Here is a 17054-nt window from a genome sequence, read left to right on the forward strand (position 1 = left end):
TATTATTTTTAAATACAATTTGAAATGATTAAAATAAATATTATAAAAGGAATGTGCATCTGTTCACTAAATTAAGTATTAGCTAAATTGGCATTCCCAAACTAGAAAATATATAATTTATAATATTGAAAATATAAAAAATTGTAATTTCTAATAAATAAATGTCTGTGAATCGTTTTTTTTTTAATAAAGTTTTATAATTTTATTGAATGTATTTATTTCAAATTAAATTCGCAAACAAATTTAATGCAATTTCCCTGCTAATTTCCTGATCACGTAAAGCGCCACGCATAAACCAGTATAAACTTTATAAATATATGTACTTAATGTAGTTCATAGCCCTAGCCGTGTAACAGTATTAGTTAATTTAATTAGGCTTAGCTTTAGTGCAAACAATTTGCTTGTGTTTTTTATTTTATTTGTATTTTTATTTTACTTTATTATGTTGTTCAACTTGTTCCTAACTGCAAATTATTGTAAAAATTACATGCTAATTGTACACTTTGGACACGCCCCAAAAAAACTCCTCAAATCAAAACGAAATCAAAAATGCAATAAACGAAAGAAAAAAAACAAAAACGGAAAACAAAAGAAAACTATTTAAATTATGTGCAAAAATAATAATAAACAATTTATAACACAAAAAAAAAAGCAAAAGTTGTTCGTTGTATCTAAAACAATTATTAATGACGATGATGATGTTGACGATGACTATGATGGGAAGTCGCCAAACAAAATGCAGTTGAAGTTGCAGTTGCACGTGATGCGCAGTCGCGCGTGGCAACAACGTGGGGCAAGCAGCAAACACTGACATTTATGCCTCGACGAATGGAAAAAAATATAATTTATAGAATTTTGTGCTCTTTATGAAAGTCTAATTAATTACAAAGGCCGTGTTTAGTGCCAGCCATCATTTCATACTCTCCTCTATCATATCATTTCCACTCTTCAGTTGGCGCAGCAAAGAAATTAAGTTGGGGGAGTTGAAACATAGCTAAAGGGTTGCTCTTGTTGTTGTTGCTGTTGTTGTTGTTGCACATGCAATCAACTATGAATTCAGATGATACAACGAAGAGAGAGGGAGAGAGGGGAAAACAGAGTTGTCGGTTGCAGTTGCAAGTTGCACGCGACATGCGTCATCAATTTCTAATGATATATGCCTTCGGCTCAGACATTTGTTATTAATTGTTAATGCTGTTCGCTGCTTTAGTGCGGACATTAGTTATTAATAATGTTAATGCACTTTTTAATTAGTTGCTAAGCCCAGATAAAAGGCAATCGCAGTGGAAAGAGTTGCATGTGAAATCGGTTCAGAGAGTAGCAGCAGCTACATTAAATTAATCAAATGATGAAGACGAGCGGGATAAGCCTGAATATACCCTGTAAATCTGCTTCACATATTTTACATTTAATTCTAATTTCTTATCAAGATTGCTGGACTGGCAGTTATAGAAATAAGAATAACAGCTACAATTAACTAATAAAATGTGAAGGAGAAGAGCATGACAAGGCCTGAAGATACCAAATATAACAAGGATAACAAATCAATATTTTTAGTATCAAATGCAAATAGTTTCTGGAATTGCAGCTTTGAAAAAGACCAGCAAAGTCATTAAAGTAATCAAATTTGAGGGAGGTGAATATAACAAGGCTGAAAGATACCCTGTAAAGTTGCTTAAAATACATATGTGAAAATTAAATTCGAATTACAAATAAAGATCTCTACTATTACATGCAGATAGTTTCTAGAATTGTAGCAATGAAAAGGGTTATCAAATATATATAAATAATCAAATGTGAGTTGAATATGGCAAGGCTTGAACATACCCTGTAAAGTTGCTTAAATTATATTAAAACTAAATTTCAAATCAAGATTCTTGTTATTAATTAAAAACCTTTGAAATTGCAGCAATACAAAATCAATTTAACTTAATTATTTTGCATGTTCGACAAAACTTCTTTCGTTTGCTGTTTCCGTCAAGGTTTCAATTTGTTTCAATTACATTCGAGTGTTATTTGTAATGCAATTTACAGCATATTTCAAACTCGTGCTGTCAATCACATGTAATTAAACAGTCTCAGAGCATATGGTAAAGTATTGCTCGCCATATTAATAACTTTATTTTTTATGCCCATAGGCCACACGAAATGTCGACGAAGAAGGAGGACAGACAGAGGCAGAGAGGCATTTAAATATGGCTTATATAACAGGGCCAGGTTAGGTTTACCTGACCTAACCGATAACTAACTAATAATTATACACACAAAACTTGCAATTATAAAATCATTTTTTTTCAAACGCTGGAACAACTTTCAAAATGTCTTAATTAACGACTTTAGTCTTTGGTTCCTGCGCTCAAGAGAAGTCTGTGAGAAAGTGTCATATTTCCATTAAGTATTTATGCAAAGTGTGGAAATAGGAAAGTGAAATTGTCAGTTACTTAAACTTTTAATTAGATGTTACAATCGTTTTTAATTGCCCAACATTTCGGGCAATTTTGGAACTAAATATGAATCGCTATAAAGTGAAGAGTAAAGTCAACTTGACTTAAAAATATACATTTTATAAATAATATTTAGTATATAATTTATACTTAGACTTGAAAATATACCTCAAATGCAATATTCAGTATAAAATGAAAAGAAAAGTTAATTCAATTGACCTAAGAATATAAATTTTTAAATATTTAGTATATAATTTTAACAAAAGCTTCAATATATACAAAAAATATAATATTCAGTAATATGTATACTATATACACATCAAAATATAATATTTAGTATAAAATTGATACTGTATATGCATCAGCATAAAGTATTTAGTATAAAATATATACTGTATATTATTCTTTAAAAAATGTATATAAATACAACATTTACTGGCAACATATTCTGGCCGAATTCGTGCTCAATTCACGTAGCTGACATTAAAAATTCAGCAGCCTCACACCAAAAAGATAGCAGGCAATGCTTTGACCTTTATGGGCATGGGGCATAGGGCATGAGGCATGTAGATTAGCTGCAATTTTCTCACTCACTGCGACAAAGTCGTACACAAATTATCTCGCCACTAAAAATTTGCCTAATTTCGAACATAAATATGAAACATCTTATCATAAGCAACCGATCTCTATGTTAGGATATCTCGTTCTCTCTCTCTGTCTCACTCCCCGTCGGCAACCTTTTTTCTACGTCCTCTGACTAATTTTTGTGTGTGTTTTGTTGGATAAAAAACAAAACACCCTCAACATCAAATTGGTAGCTAAAACCTGGCCAGGCGCTAACAAATTTATGTCTTCTTCAGGCTTAGACAACGCAAAAGGTGCCACTAAATTAGCTGAGGAATGGAAGAAACAAGAAAAAAAAAACATACAAAGCGAGAACGAATGAAAGGTAAAGGTGAAGGCAAAGGTAAACGCCGCTCAGCTCATTACACACAATTTGCAGTTAGGTGCGAGCATATAAATTTCCTCTAGACCTGTTTTCAGGCTCGCCTCGCCAGAGACCTCACTTCTTCTTATCAAAATTATGCAGACTTTTATCTAAATTATTATTTTGTGCATTCTTTTTTTTTAACTCGCCTCTAGCTGAGGGGGATTTACCATAAATTGTATTGCTGGTCAGGATTTTCTTTTGGCATTAATTCACTAAGCTCGAATCGCACATTTTTACTTTGAAAATAATTACAAATTCGCGACACTTTGAATTACGAAAAATATTTATGAGAAATAGATATTGATAAGGAATTAAAATGTATATAAAAGAAGTATTTTCAAATTTTAAATTTAAATTATATGAATATATCAAAAATAGTCTTCGGTATATTTTAGAATTTTTTTGGTAAATCAATATATGGTATATTTTGAGAATAATACAGCATTATGCCATGTCTGTCTGTCTGTCCGTCTGGCCGTATAAAACACTGGATCTCAGAGACTATAAGAGATAGTGCTACATTTTTTTTTGAGAGCAGTTGTTATGTTTGCATGCAGATCAAGTTTGTTTAAAATTTTTGCCACGCCCACTCCTGCCCCCGTAAATTAAAAAAAAACCAGCGTAATTTAGAGTTAGAGCTGCGTATCTCACAGTCGAGCACACTCGACACTAGTTTTCTTACTAGTTTTTAATATAAACAATTCTATTATTGAAACAAATATTTAAAACAAACTGTTTAGGAAAATTGTAGAATATAATCCTTATGAGGAAAGCAACCATCTTAAAGTAAATAAATGTTAATGAAGAAATTAAAATGTATAGCAAATTGTTTAAATTAGGGAAAGGGAAATTCAGCCATCTTAAAAACACTACTTAAAGAAAATTTAGTATATACAAAATCTGAATGTTGTCTTATTATACACAATTTGTATTTAAGTACTCGCAAATATCTGCATCGATGCGTTAAGCATTTCGTGACAAAATAACGCCCGCATTTCTATGTTTTATATAAGAATATGTAAAATAATTTTGAAAAGTCAAGCAAATTATAGTGCAAGTCCATTTAACGTGAGCATTTTAATTGCTTTTCGACTGCAACTGGAGGAGGAGAGGTGGCGGGCAATGGGCGTGGTATTCGCATTAGCCATAAACATGAGTTTAATTGCACCATTAAATGTATTCAATTTATCAAAGCAACATGAAAACAAACAAGCGTCAGCTTGTCAAAGAACAGATACTATACAATTGCAATACACTTTTTCCCTCGCTCGTGTTTCCCTTTTGGTTAATGTTTTAAGGCCATCACGATTTTAGCCATTTCTTCAACGAATACAACAAGTATTTGGCGTGTGTTAAAATACGAAATGGAGATGACAAGCTCAGCAAGAAGCAGAAATAACAAACAAGATGGCAGGCAGGCGAAAAGAAAATCTGATAAAAGTTGAAACAGATAAAACATATTAAGGCCATCCACACAGAAGGTGTACAACAAATAATACAAGTTTGTAGGCACATATTAAAACACCTAAATGGCTTTCTGTATGGTAATTATGGTAATTTTATTACAAGTATGTGTCTGTTGTCTGTCTGTGTGTGTGTGGGTAAAAGCCAAAGACTTTTAACAAGCCAACATGAAAGTCGTCGCTATGAAATTAATTTCACAACACATGCAGAGAGTATATAAAGAGAAGGAGGAGGAGGAGCTGCAGTTGAGAATTATGCCAAAAGGCCTCCTCTTCGTCGTCGACGTCGTCGTCGTCGCGAGCTGTTGTGTCCAGGGCACAAACAAACGATGCCTACATCACACTTCAACACAATCCGGCAATTTCATCGAATGCCAGCACAAGCCGAGACCGAGACGGAGACGGAGAGAGTGAGAGAAAGAGATGGGAGAAGCCAGGAGGCGAGAAGTCAACCCTTTAACCCAAATGCATTTCACGTTTCGCCAGTTGAAAATTTCTCCTGTGCAGGCATGCATGTACTCAGTCTGTCTCACTCTCTCTTCTCTCCCTCTCTCTTTCTCTCTCGCACACACATACAAAGTATGTCTGTTTTGTCTGCATATTGAAAATTTGCATGTTTAAGCATATCCTTGCCAACACTTTCCATGCCAGCCATACTTGTATGCTCACAAACATACTTATATGCTTGCTCTCCATGTATTTGGGCAGAGTCGTAGACTAAAGGGAGGTTATGGTAATGAAAAGGAGATTTTATGAGGAATGAGAGATTTAGTTGTTTTTTAAAAAAGCTTGAGATAAAGCATTCAGAATTCACAAACCCTAAAGCTTCACAGATTAAATTGCCTATTAATATAAGAACATAATTAAATTATAAATTAATAATATTGAATGAAACCATAAAATAACATAAAAATTTAATTTTGTAGATTTGTTTTAATTGTACAATCAAAAAAATGTTGATTTTAGTGATTGTCTAACAAAACTTTCAAAGTTCAGATCAAATGACAAATTCCACATATTTTTATGATATTTGATAGTGCAATATTGCAGGGTTTTTAAAGACTTAGCTATTAAAAAATTAGCATTAAACAAATTATAAAAAAATTTTTAAAATATGTTTATATTTGTATTAAGATAAGTATTAAACAAATGATAAAGAATGTTTATGAAATATGTTTATATTTGTATTAAGATAGGTATTAAAAAAGTAACATCAAAATGTGAAATTTACTTTCAGCTATAAAAAGTTAAACTATATTTTTAAAAACCCCTTCTAAAATTAATGGCAACTACGCTCCTGGCGCAGCGAATTAAAGTGTTGCAGGGTATGCGGTGGTTCAGCATGCCGGAAGTGCGCGCAGTTTAAAGCTTATCGCTGCAATTTAAGTTGCCCAAGGATATGCGCCGCCTTTGAGCAAAGCCTGCAAAGCAAGCAAAGCCTGGGCGCTGTCAAAGAAATAAAATATAATTTCAGTGCAAATTAGTTGCAATTTTGTGCATGGCGCACAACGTTCAATGAACTCTTCTACTCTCGCATCGAACCGCAAAATATATGCTATAGAGTGTATTTTCCCTTTTGCCCAATTCTTGGTTCATTAAGTTTTCGACAAAACTGTCAAATGCAAAATGAAATGAAGATTCCAAACAGAAGATATGCAGAGACAGTGCACAAAAGATGTCAGGCTGAAAAAGACTCGTTTAATGTATCTGTAAAGATATATGGGCTAACTGTTGCGTGTGTGGCGATTGATCAGCTTGAATGTTTATCAATATGCGACAAAGTTTCATCATTAGCAAGGCGACTTGCTAATGGCTATTAATAAATGCCACAAGAGATGTGTGCGTGTGTATGTGTGCATTAACTAAATGCAATGCTGCAATGAAAAATGGTTATTTCATGGCCAAAAACACACACACGCACATATGAAGACAGAAAGTATCTGACAGATACACACACACAGAAACACAACTCTATTGCTCACTTGGTGTTGACACTTAAGAAATTTGTAGCTCATCTTTTGCTGCCATATCTCGATGCTCAAAAACGGCCCCGGACAAAAACTGCAGACGACAAAACGGGCGTTGGTCGATGGAGGAGAGGAGGCAGGGGGAGAGGGAGAGGAAGTGAAGGCATGCCAGCTTTGCCACTAATTACAAATACAAACAGACGCAAGCTGAGGCAACTTCTGGCACACACAGTAAAGAGATACATGTGTATCTTGTAGATACAAGTACTTGTAGCTGCTGCTCTGTTCACATTGTGGGCGGTGGGCGTTTCGCTCAGCCAACGTAATTGCCAAGCTTATTTTTGGCATTGCTTGTAATACGACGTCAACGCTATTTAAATCATTTTACCATATGAAAATCATTGAAATTCACTCAATTTATTAAGTGAAGCTGACACTTAATTGAGATACGAATGAATTTCACAAGGGTTGCTTAAAATCCAAGGGTGAAAAAAGTATATATGGGAAATATTTTTATTTAATTTCCAAGAAATAAGAAATAACACGCGCTAACACTAGTATCTTTTTTGTCACATATCATAACACATAATTATAGCCAGATTGCCACATATTTTAAATCTAAAAATCTTTCTTTTTTATCATAACTCACACCCTTCGACGAGCTGTCAACTGATTTTTATAGCAACAGGTAAAAACAACAAATAAATAAATACACAAATTATATTATTTAAAAATAGCTATGTTGCGCATAATGTTTTTTAGATATGCGAGGTTTTCTCATTTCCTCGCCCCTCCCCTTTGAAACATGTTTAATGGCCTGTGAATTATATGTGAGGCATTTAAAAATAATGTGCGCCAAATTCGAATAAAACTTAATGTTAATCAGGTGCGAAATATGCGCGAACAGACATCAAAGAAGAAATCACGCTGACAGAATATAGAAAATAGTGTATAAGCGGAAAATCAACGCGTCCCCCGATGCGGCCGCCAGTTGTGGCGAATGTGAAATGAAAGCGACCTGGCAAAAAACTGGATGGCCAACAACAAGGCAAAAAAAAAAAACGAAACGAGAAAAAAGGCAACCGACTAGTTTTGAGTGAGTTCCCAAAAGGCGGCCATTTTGGGCGGCTCAAGCTCAGGCGCAAAGGAGAGCGCAACACACACAGAGAGCAAAAGCGAGAGAGAGTGAGAGAGAGCGAGAGCACGCGCACGCGGCATTCCAGTGGGCAGCATTCCAGGCCAGGCGCAACTGAAAAGGGGAAATTCTGAGCGCAAATTTGTGCTTGCGACTGAGCGAACAAGTGTGTGTGTGAGAGTGAGTGAATGAGAGTGTGTGTGTGTGCGTGTGGTTGTGCTTGTGTGCGTGTGCTAAGCAGCCAGATGATTGAGGGCGTTGCTTGGCAAAAATGGCAGACAATGTTGAAAGCTTTAACTACAGCAGCGCACGCACTTGACGAAGGAAGGGGGAAAGAGAATGAGAGCACGCAGCAAACACTGAGAGAGTGTATGAGTTAGTGAGTGAGCGAGAAGGAGCGAGTGAGTGAGAGCGCAGCAGTTGCTTCGTTTTTGAAGGTGGAGTGAGTGCAAAAAATATTGTGAGACGTACGAAAACAAGATGGTAGTGTAAGTAAAGACTGCAGGTGGTGGGGAAAGGGGTTAGGGGGAGGTGCGTTGAGGTGGGCAGACAAGTTGCAACTTGTCCGTAGCTTGTTAACAATTGCAGCACTCAAATAAATGAGCCCAACAACAGCGTCAAGGATCTGCCTGCCTGGTTGCTTCACTCTCCTTCTCTGTGTGTGTGTGTGTATTAGTGTGAGTCAGAGAAATTAGTTTCGACTGAGCAGCAAAGGCAAAGTAAAGGAGGTAGAGGGGGCGCTGCTTGTAACAGTTGCTTGGCTGCAGGCAATATACTTAATTAAAAGTCGCACGAGGCAAAAGCCAAAAACGCAAAAAGTGATTAAAACAAGCCAACACTTCTATACTTTATTCCTTTCTTTTTTGCTGGTCTACACCACAAGAGGCATGCTGCAACGGCTGCAAATACAAGTAAGCAGCTTGTGCGTAAACTCGCTGCCCCTCAGCCCCCCCCCTCACTTCCCGTCTTTCACTTGCTATTGTTTGTCACTCAACAGCGTTGTCTTGCGACCTGCCCTCATCCCCAAGTTCTCCCTCTCACTCATTCCCTTTTGCGTTCTTTCTCTCTTTCTTTTTTATTTGGGGCTACACATTTCACTTGGCACATCAAAGTGCGCACTCACTCGTGTTGCTGCTGCTGCTGTTGCTGCTGCTGTTGTCGGTGCTGATTATTCACATCGATTGGCATTTGTGAAATTTCACGAATTGGCACTTTTTACCACTTGGGTGGTTCTGCCTTTCGCTTTGCGCTAATTTTGTACACAGTTGTTCTTGTTTTTGTTGTCTCCCATTCTCTTGCTACTCCTTTTTGGCTTTTGCTTTAGCTATTCTTGTTGTTGCTGTTGCCACATTCCCCAAATTACATTGCAACCAATTGACAATTCGTTTCACACGTCAAGGCGACTTTTTGTGTGGTCGCTGACAGAAAAACGAAATAAAAACCTAAGCTAGAAAGAACAATATATAAAAATGTACTGAGAGAAATACATCACTACATTGTAACAAATAAGAAATAAATATTCAGGCACTATAAAAATAAAGTTTAATATGACATCAAATTGAATAGCACGAGTTCAGGAAGAAAATTGAGTGTAGCCATTAATTTAATTTGAATTTATCAGAGAATTGAATATTTTATTTATTATCGTACCGCAATTTACCGCAATTAAATTAAATTACTTGTTGCGGAGGTAATCTAAAACGAAAAACAATTTTTTGAAATAATATCTTAAGTTCAAAATTTTTTGATGATTAAATAAAACAAATATTTATATGTATATATTGCAAAAAAATAAATATTTAAATAAAATACGTAATTTGTACATAAAAATATCAAAATTAAAAATATTGGGTTATTAATAACAATGAGCCCCAATAAAAATTATATTTAAATGTTACTTTTCAATGTTTTTTTTTTAAACACAATGGTTACGTGATATTATAAAATGCATTACTGCAATAAATTTGTATAACTGACTTTTAAATTAAATTTTCCAAATTATTTAACGATAAATTTGTTAAGCAAGAGTATGGATTGTGGTTTTGTCTTCTTTTTTATTAAATTTCCTTGAAGCATTAAAGAAAGAATATTAGATTAATGTCTCACAACTCTGCAGATAAAAGTGTACCACGCTTCAGCTCAGTTCTGATGACTCCTCAAGTCTTTTGGCTACCCACAACACCTGCCCTTTGCTGCCTTTTATTTGTTGTCAGCCACCGTCTTGCCCCTGGATGACCTCCTGTAGTTTTTTCCAACTAAAACTCAAACTACGCAGCTCAGCGTTAAGGGCAAAAGAAGTCAACATTTTGAATGTAGGGCGCGTGGTCATTTGATCAACAAATATTATAGTTTCGTTTAAGGTTTAATTAATTACAAAATATTTGTTTAAAATGCGCGCAGACGCTGTTAAAAGACAAATTGATAAATGAATGCAGCCACGGGAAATTTATGTGAATTTACGAAAATAGAATTATCCACCTGTTCCAGTGCTAAATAAACGAACATGTGTTTTCCTTCCAACAACCAATGATGAACTATCCATTGATGTCTATAAATAGAGACACACAAACACAGAGAGAGTCATGAAAACTGTGTTGATTAATCGTGCAAAATTAGAGGTAAACATGGAAAAAAGCATAAGTGTAAAATGAAACATGTTGAACAACTAAACAAATAAATTATTATTTATGACAACCTACATAGAAAATACGAGTGTGTATCGAATATCAAATGCGCACATTTAATTATGAAAATCTTTCAATTCCTTTACGGCAAACGCAAGTGGGGGAAACTCGAGGAAGAAAAATTGCATAGATTTTTGGGGGGCCACACACAGCGGCTGCCAAAGTGAAGGCCAAGATGAAATGTTTGCAGCAGTTTTGAGAAAGGAGATGAGACGAGTTTATTTTTGTGGTAAGTAAAGAATTTTGTATACTCTGCAATGTGAAAATTAAAAATGGTTACCCTTAAAATTTTATCTAAATAATTCTTTATTTATTTTTGTGATAAGTAAAGAATTTTGTATACTTTATGTTACAATGTGAAATATAAAAATGGCTACCCAGAAAGTTTAAAAATTCGAAGTCAGTAATATCCAGAAAAAAGAAAAGCTTCTTAATCTTAAATATAATTTAAGGTTAAGCAACTTTTTATTATTTCTAAACTGAAATCACATTTAATATTCTTAGCTCATTGTCATCACTTTTACTCAATTTTTAAATAATCCTTCACAAATTTACAAATTTGATCCTCTCTCTTATTATTTCTAATCTGAGGACATAGCTAATAAACCTCGCTCTACACTTTCTAAGGATTTATATGCAGCCGCAACGCTAATGAGCGTAACGAAATTTATGACATTCCAGCAGTAATATTTAAATATTTCGTTGTTGCTGTTGCCGTTGCTGTTGCATTCGTCGCATAATTCTCACACTTCGACAGGCAAACGAAAAACAAATATAAATTGAATGCCAGAGCAAAGTTAGCTCGTTTTAGTTGCACACTGAAATGTCAAATTCTAGTTGACAATTAATAAATAACGCTACTGGGCGCTTAAATGGCGCCACACAACCAAAGCAGAGAAGAGAAGAGATGGGAAGGGGAGGAAGAGATTTGGAGGGGAATCGCAGACGTCACATTTTCATATAGTCATTAATTTTAAATAATTATGCGGCCAGGCAGACGCAAATCACAACAATCCTGCCGCTTCACCGCTCCACAGTTGTTGGGTGGCCCATATGTGTGACAAGTCAGAGAGGGGAAGGAGGTGGCGTCGGCGGGGGGGAAGACTGTTCACTTAATTAACTGCCTGGATATATCCTGCGCTACAAATTGTTCACACTTCAACGTTTTTTCCAATGTGACTGCCCCACTTCCTGGCCACGTGTGTTTTCGTTTTCGCTTCTTTTTTTTTTTAAATCTGCCCCCGCTTTTGTCTGTTTTTTGGGGGCATCTAATTGACATGTTCGTGACACATGTTGTTCGTAACAGCTCCTGGGCAACAGGATAGCACAGCCAGACAGTCAGAGAGAGGAATTCTCAGAGATATTCAACGGGACCTCACACGCGCCTCCAGCGCAAATGTCAGCGATATGCGAGTCGATGATATATGATTAGGAAGCCTCGCTTCGTTAGCTGGGGAATATATTGAAATGTTGTGACATTGCCAAAGCCAAAGCCAACGAGATGTAGACGGTGTCAGTTTTATACAGATGTGACTTGTGGGAGAATATATCACACGATTCGACTATATGAAGAGGGAGTTCGTAAAGTTTGCGCTTCATTGGTATGATATTGTAAATAAAAATATTCTCCAAGTTTAGATAATGTTTGCTATTTCATATTTCATACACATATGTTATATACAATATATCATACACACTATTATTTTCTATTATAATATTAAAAAGATCTCAAATTCTATTTTTTAAAAATATTTTTTTTTGTAGATCCTTCATTTTAAGCTGAAAAGATCTCAAATTTGTTTTTATTTATTATATAGTAGTAAATATTGTAGTATATAGTATACTAGTTTACTATTAATATAGTATATTTTATAGAACAGTAATATAACCAGAGCATTTTAGGTCTTCGGGCTCAAACCAAATAACAATCTAATTAATTCTTTATTCAATTCAAATCAATATGAAGGATATTGTAAAATGTCAGTTTTTTATTATGTTAAAAGAAACTAGAAACTTAATAAAAGAATAATTATTTTATATTTAGGAAGTTAAGCTTCCGTTTCTGAAAAAATATCACCATTTCATTTATTAAATTGTCTTCAATATCAACATTTTTATAGTTCCTGACTTTCTGTCTCCTTCCTCATTTATTAATTCCTTTCCTGACTTCCTCAATGAATTAATATTAGAGTTACACCTCTCATTCCCCCCTCTATTTTACCAGCCTGCTGCCACTCCCCCTCGATCAATGCTAAGCTGCACGTCGTTCGTCGTCTGCTCATCGACGGCTAATCCACAAAATCTGCGCTTTCATAGGCCATTAAAATTAACTAGCATGTTGCTTGTACCTTCATCTATGTAGTGAACAAATTGAGGGAGAGTTTTTATTCAATTGAAGAGCCGCATTTTATGCACAATGCCCAAAATCCGATTCTAATTTTTGGTGAGGCAACAACAATGGGCCAAATCCGGTCATGGCGATAATCGCCAATGGACCCAGTAACAACAACAGGCAAACAACATTGGCACTGACACCACCGCCCAACGCACACACGCACACACAGAGACACACACACGCCCACTCACTTACACACACACACACACACACGTGTCATGCGGCTGTCTCGATGTCTCCTCCGACTCTCATTGTCTCTGTATCTCACTGACAGCTACAAATTGCGCTACAAGGCTGAGCTTGAAAGTTGACTAAGGAGGCGGGGTGGGGCTCCCCCACCTCACCTTTCCCCCCACCCCATCCACTGTACTCGCTCGTCACGGCCCCGTGTCATACGAAAAGTAAGCGTCAACGCCGACGTTCGTGTAACTTTCAGCATAATGACCCAGACACGTGGCTGTCTAATGTGACCAGCCGCACATAGACAAAGTGTCAGAGTGGCCAGAGACAAGCGACACCAACGGTACACTTAACCATTGTCTTTTTTCTTGTTCTCCAGCATTTTTATGGTAAAATGTGAAATAAGTGGCGTGCTGGGAGTGGGAAAGAGAGGGGAGGGGGGCAGCAGGGGAACGTGTTAGAGATTTTATGTGTCTATCTGTCTCGTTTTTAATACACTTTACTGCCATTTGGCATTCGACAGATTTGCGGCAATTAAATCGCGCGGCTAATTGAAATTGCACTTGATGTTTTAATCCAATTAAGTGCTATTGAGATTTTCGGCAATTAATTGTTCTGTTGGAGTTAGGGAAAGAATTGTGATTTGAAGTTTACAATAAAAATAATTAATTGTTAACTTAAAGTATGAAGTATATATTCTGTAACTGTAAGAATAATTAAAATTTCCAAGTGTTCAAAAAATATGTTCTCCATTGAGATTTCTAATATAAAAATAAATAAAAATGTGAGCTGAAAATAAACTACAGATTTTCTATTTAAACATATCTACAAAAATATGTAATTTAAATAAAAAGAACATTAATTTTTTGCATTTTTTAGAATTTATAGTTTTATGATTAAGCTGTGAATTAAGAAAATTCAGAAGTATTTATTTTTAATAGGCAAAAAAATTTCGAAAGCATCCCTTTCCTCGATTTTCATCTTAAACGACTTTATTAGAACCAAACTATTTATTATCTCAAAAAAATTTTAATATGAAATATTGCAAGTACATATATTTATTTTGGTGTTGTATTTGTTTCGGTTTTGGTTAAGTATTTTTAAATTAATACTTAAACTATTAAAGTACCACCAAAGAAAATAAGAAGTATTTTTATTGAAAAGAAAACCATATTTAAAAAGTACTTCTTTTCTCAGTATTATTGGCAATCATTAATTCTTCAGCTTAAACCAAATTCTTAGAACGAAACTATTTAGTGTCCAAAACTAAAATTTCAATTAAGAAATATAGCAAGAATATTTTGGTGTTTATTTTTTTCGGTTTAGTGTGGAACAGCTCTATTACGAGCCCAAAAGTTGATCAGTTGTCAATGATATGGCGAGCATGTAGCAATCCATCAATCAAATGTGATGTGTCGAGCAGCAAGGGACTAGTTTGTATACTTGTAGTTTGTACACGATAGATAGATACGAATCTTTCTACTGGCCAAAAAGTTAATTTATTTATAATTGCCGCAGCAAAGAGTCGACTCGAGTTGCGACTGCGTTGAGTTGACTTGAATCGAGACCATGCACACTCACTTGGCTGGTCAGTTTAGTGTGTAATGACTTGTAATTCTAGAATTCTGTAATTCTGTAATTCTGCTAATGAGCACTCGCATATCGCTGGGGCATACAACATGTGTAAGTGTTACGCTTGCGATAAGAACGCGGGCATTTCAATTAGCTGTGCCCCTCTGACTACCTTCCTTTCCTTCCCCCTCTACCATCGCGATCCATTCTGCGATTCAGCTGCAAAGTTGGGGCTGAGAAAAGTCTTCCTGTCGATATTAACGCGCAATAAATTAGCACAAGCAACGGCGGCGAGGTGAGACACCGAAAGACTTATCAAAGAGAGGCAGCTTCTGGCTCTGGATGAAACGCGTCTAGCTGGACAAAACTGCGAGTATTAACATTAACATGCAGAACCAGCGTTAGCGTGCGGTCCTCCGATGTGATACGATGCGATGCGATGCGAGGCGATGTGATTCGATGCGATGCGCATAATCTTTCCCAACTCTTTCGACGGTTAATTTCAGTTTGAGATAATTATAGAGCGGCTGCCACCAAAGAGGCAAGAGGCCCCAACTCAGTGGTTCGTCGAGTCAAGAAGAAGCCGCAAAGTCTGCAGCAGGGGCAGCAAGGTGGTGGCATGCGCTTGCACGCGCTCGAATTTATTATTAGGCCTCCTCCCTCGGTCCAACTTTGCTCGTTGCCTCAGACAATCAAGTTGATGCTCCTGCCGTTCCTGCTGCAGATCAGAACAGGGCGTTGAGTGTAGTAAGTGATAGTGGGCAGCATCCAACGGCAGCAGCAGCAGCCGAAGGAGCAGGAACAGTCGCAGAAGTGGCAGCAGTAACCGACGCATTGAGCAGTGCATAATTATACTGTGCTTTTTGATTGGGGTATATTGCTTTAGTTAAACCATTGGGTATTACATTTTTGAATATTTGTCTTTAATTTATTTACTTTTTTTATTTCACTTAATTTTATTGGTAGTGCATTTCAATAACTTTCGAAATTTGCTAATCAGCTTTTGTCTGCTTTGGCTGCCAAGGAACAACCTGCTACACAATTGAGTTACATAGCTGTCAGCTATTTCCTTGGCTTTCACAGCAATGAGCTTTGACAGCCAATAGCAAATTTAAAATCTTTAATTTAATCTTGAAACCTTTCACTTAAAACTTAGTTAAATCTTCAATTAGTAGCTTATTTGAAGTCCCTTGCTTTGCGTGTTTTAGCAGCGAGCTTTTCAATATCAACAACCTACTTATAGAGCATTTCGCTGATCACTCTGAACTGCCTCACATGGAATTTCTTTCATAATTTTAATAGTTATATTATTTTCAGCATTCCAAAGAGCCCAGCAGAAACTGGGCTGAACTGAAGACGAGCCGAGCGAAGGCAGTCGGCAAAGGCGAAATGCCGACAAATATCAAAGTCATATGTGCGCCACGCCCACCAATGGCATGTTGATCTTCATCAAGATCGTGGACACAAGTCAGGGTCTCTACGACGCTAGGTATTCGAGGGGTATTCGCTGGGCAGCCGCCGCGTTTTGAGCACTGAACACTGAACACTGAGCTCTGGGGCTGCCCGCCATGGAAGCTAATCAACAATTTTCTCACCTCTTTTTCGTGACGCTGAACGAGAAGCAAAAAAGAGAGAAAAAAGTATATACTATACATATATTCGAAAAGCAAAATCGTTGCGGTAGGCGTTTGTCGGACTGAATGTTCTGTCGGCAGAGCCGGATTGCCCCGCACCTCGGTCTCTCTCCACGCCCTTGCCGCCCTCCTTGGGCAATTTGATGTTGAGCCTTTGTTTTAAGCCGCATATTTTTTGATAATAAGACACCGCTGCTGAGGCACCGAACTGAACTGAACCTGTTGCATGTCGGCAAATCGGGTTAATCGATTTTAAATCGTTTTTATGTTTTCATTTTGATATTGCTGTTTTTTCGGTGCCTCACTCATTCTCTCGCGTTCTCTTTACGCCAAAGATTAATCTGCTGTTAACTATTAGAAGTTCGTTAGGAGCTCTCTGCTCGATCTATACAGATTTGTAGCTGAGAGCTATAGAGCTAGAGAGAGAGCGAAAAAAACAAATATGGAAGATAAACCGCGAGTAATCTCACGTGGAATCGCGTGAATTATGGGTCTGGCATTATTGCGGTCGATGGGGACAAATGGACATATGGACGTCCATTTAAATCAATTCGAATATATGGCATCGTTAATGGAAATTTATTCGCGC

The sequence above is a fragment of the Drosophila albomicans genome, chromosome 2L (assembly GCF_009650485.2).
Source record: "Drosophila albomicans strain 15112-1751.03 chromosome 2L, ASM965048v2, whole genome shotgun sequence".
NCBI classification, from domain to species: domain Eukaryota; kingdom Metazoa; phylum Arthropoda; class Insecta; order Diptera; family Drosophilidae; genus Drosophila; species Drosophila albomicans.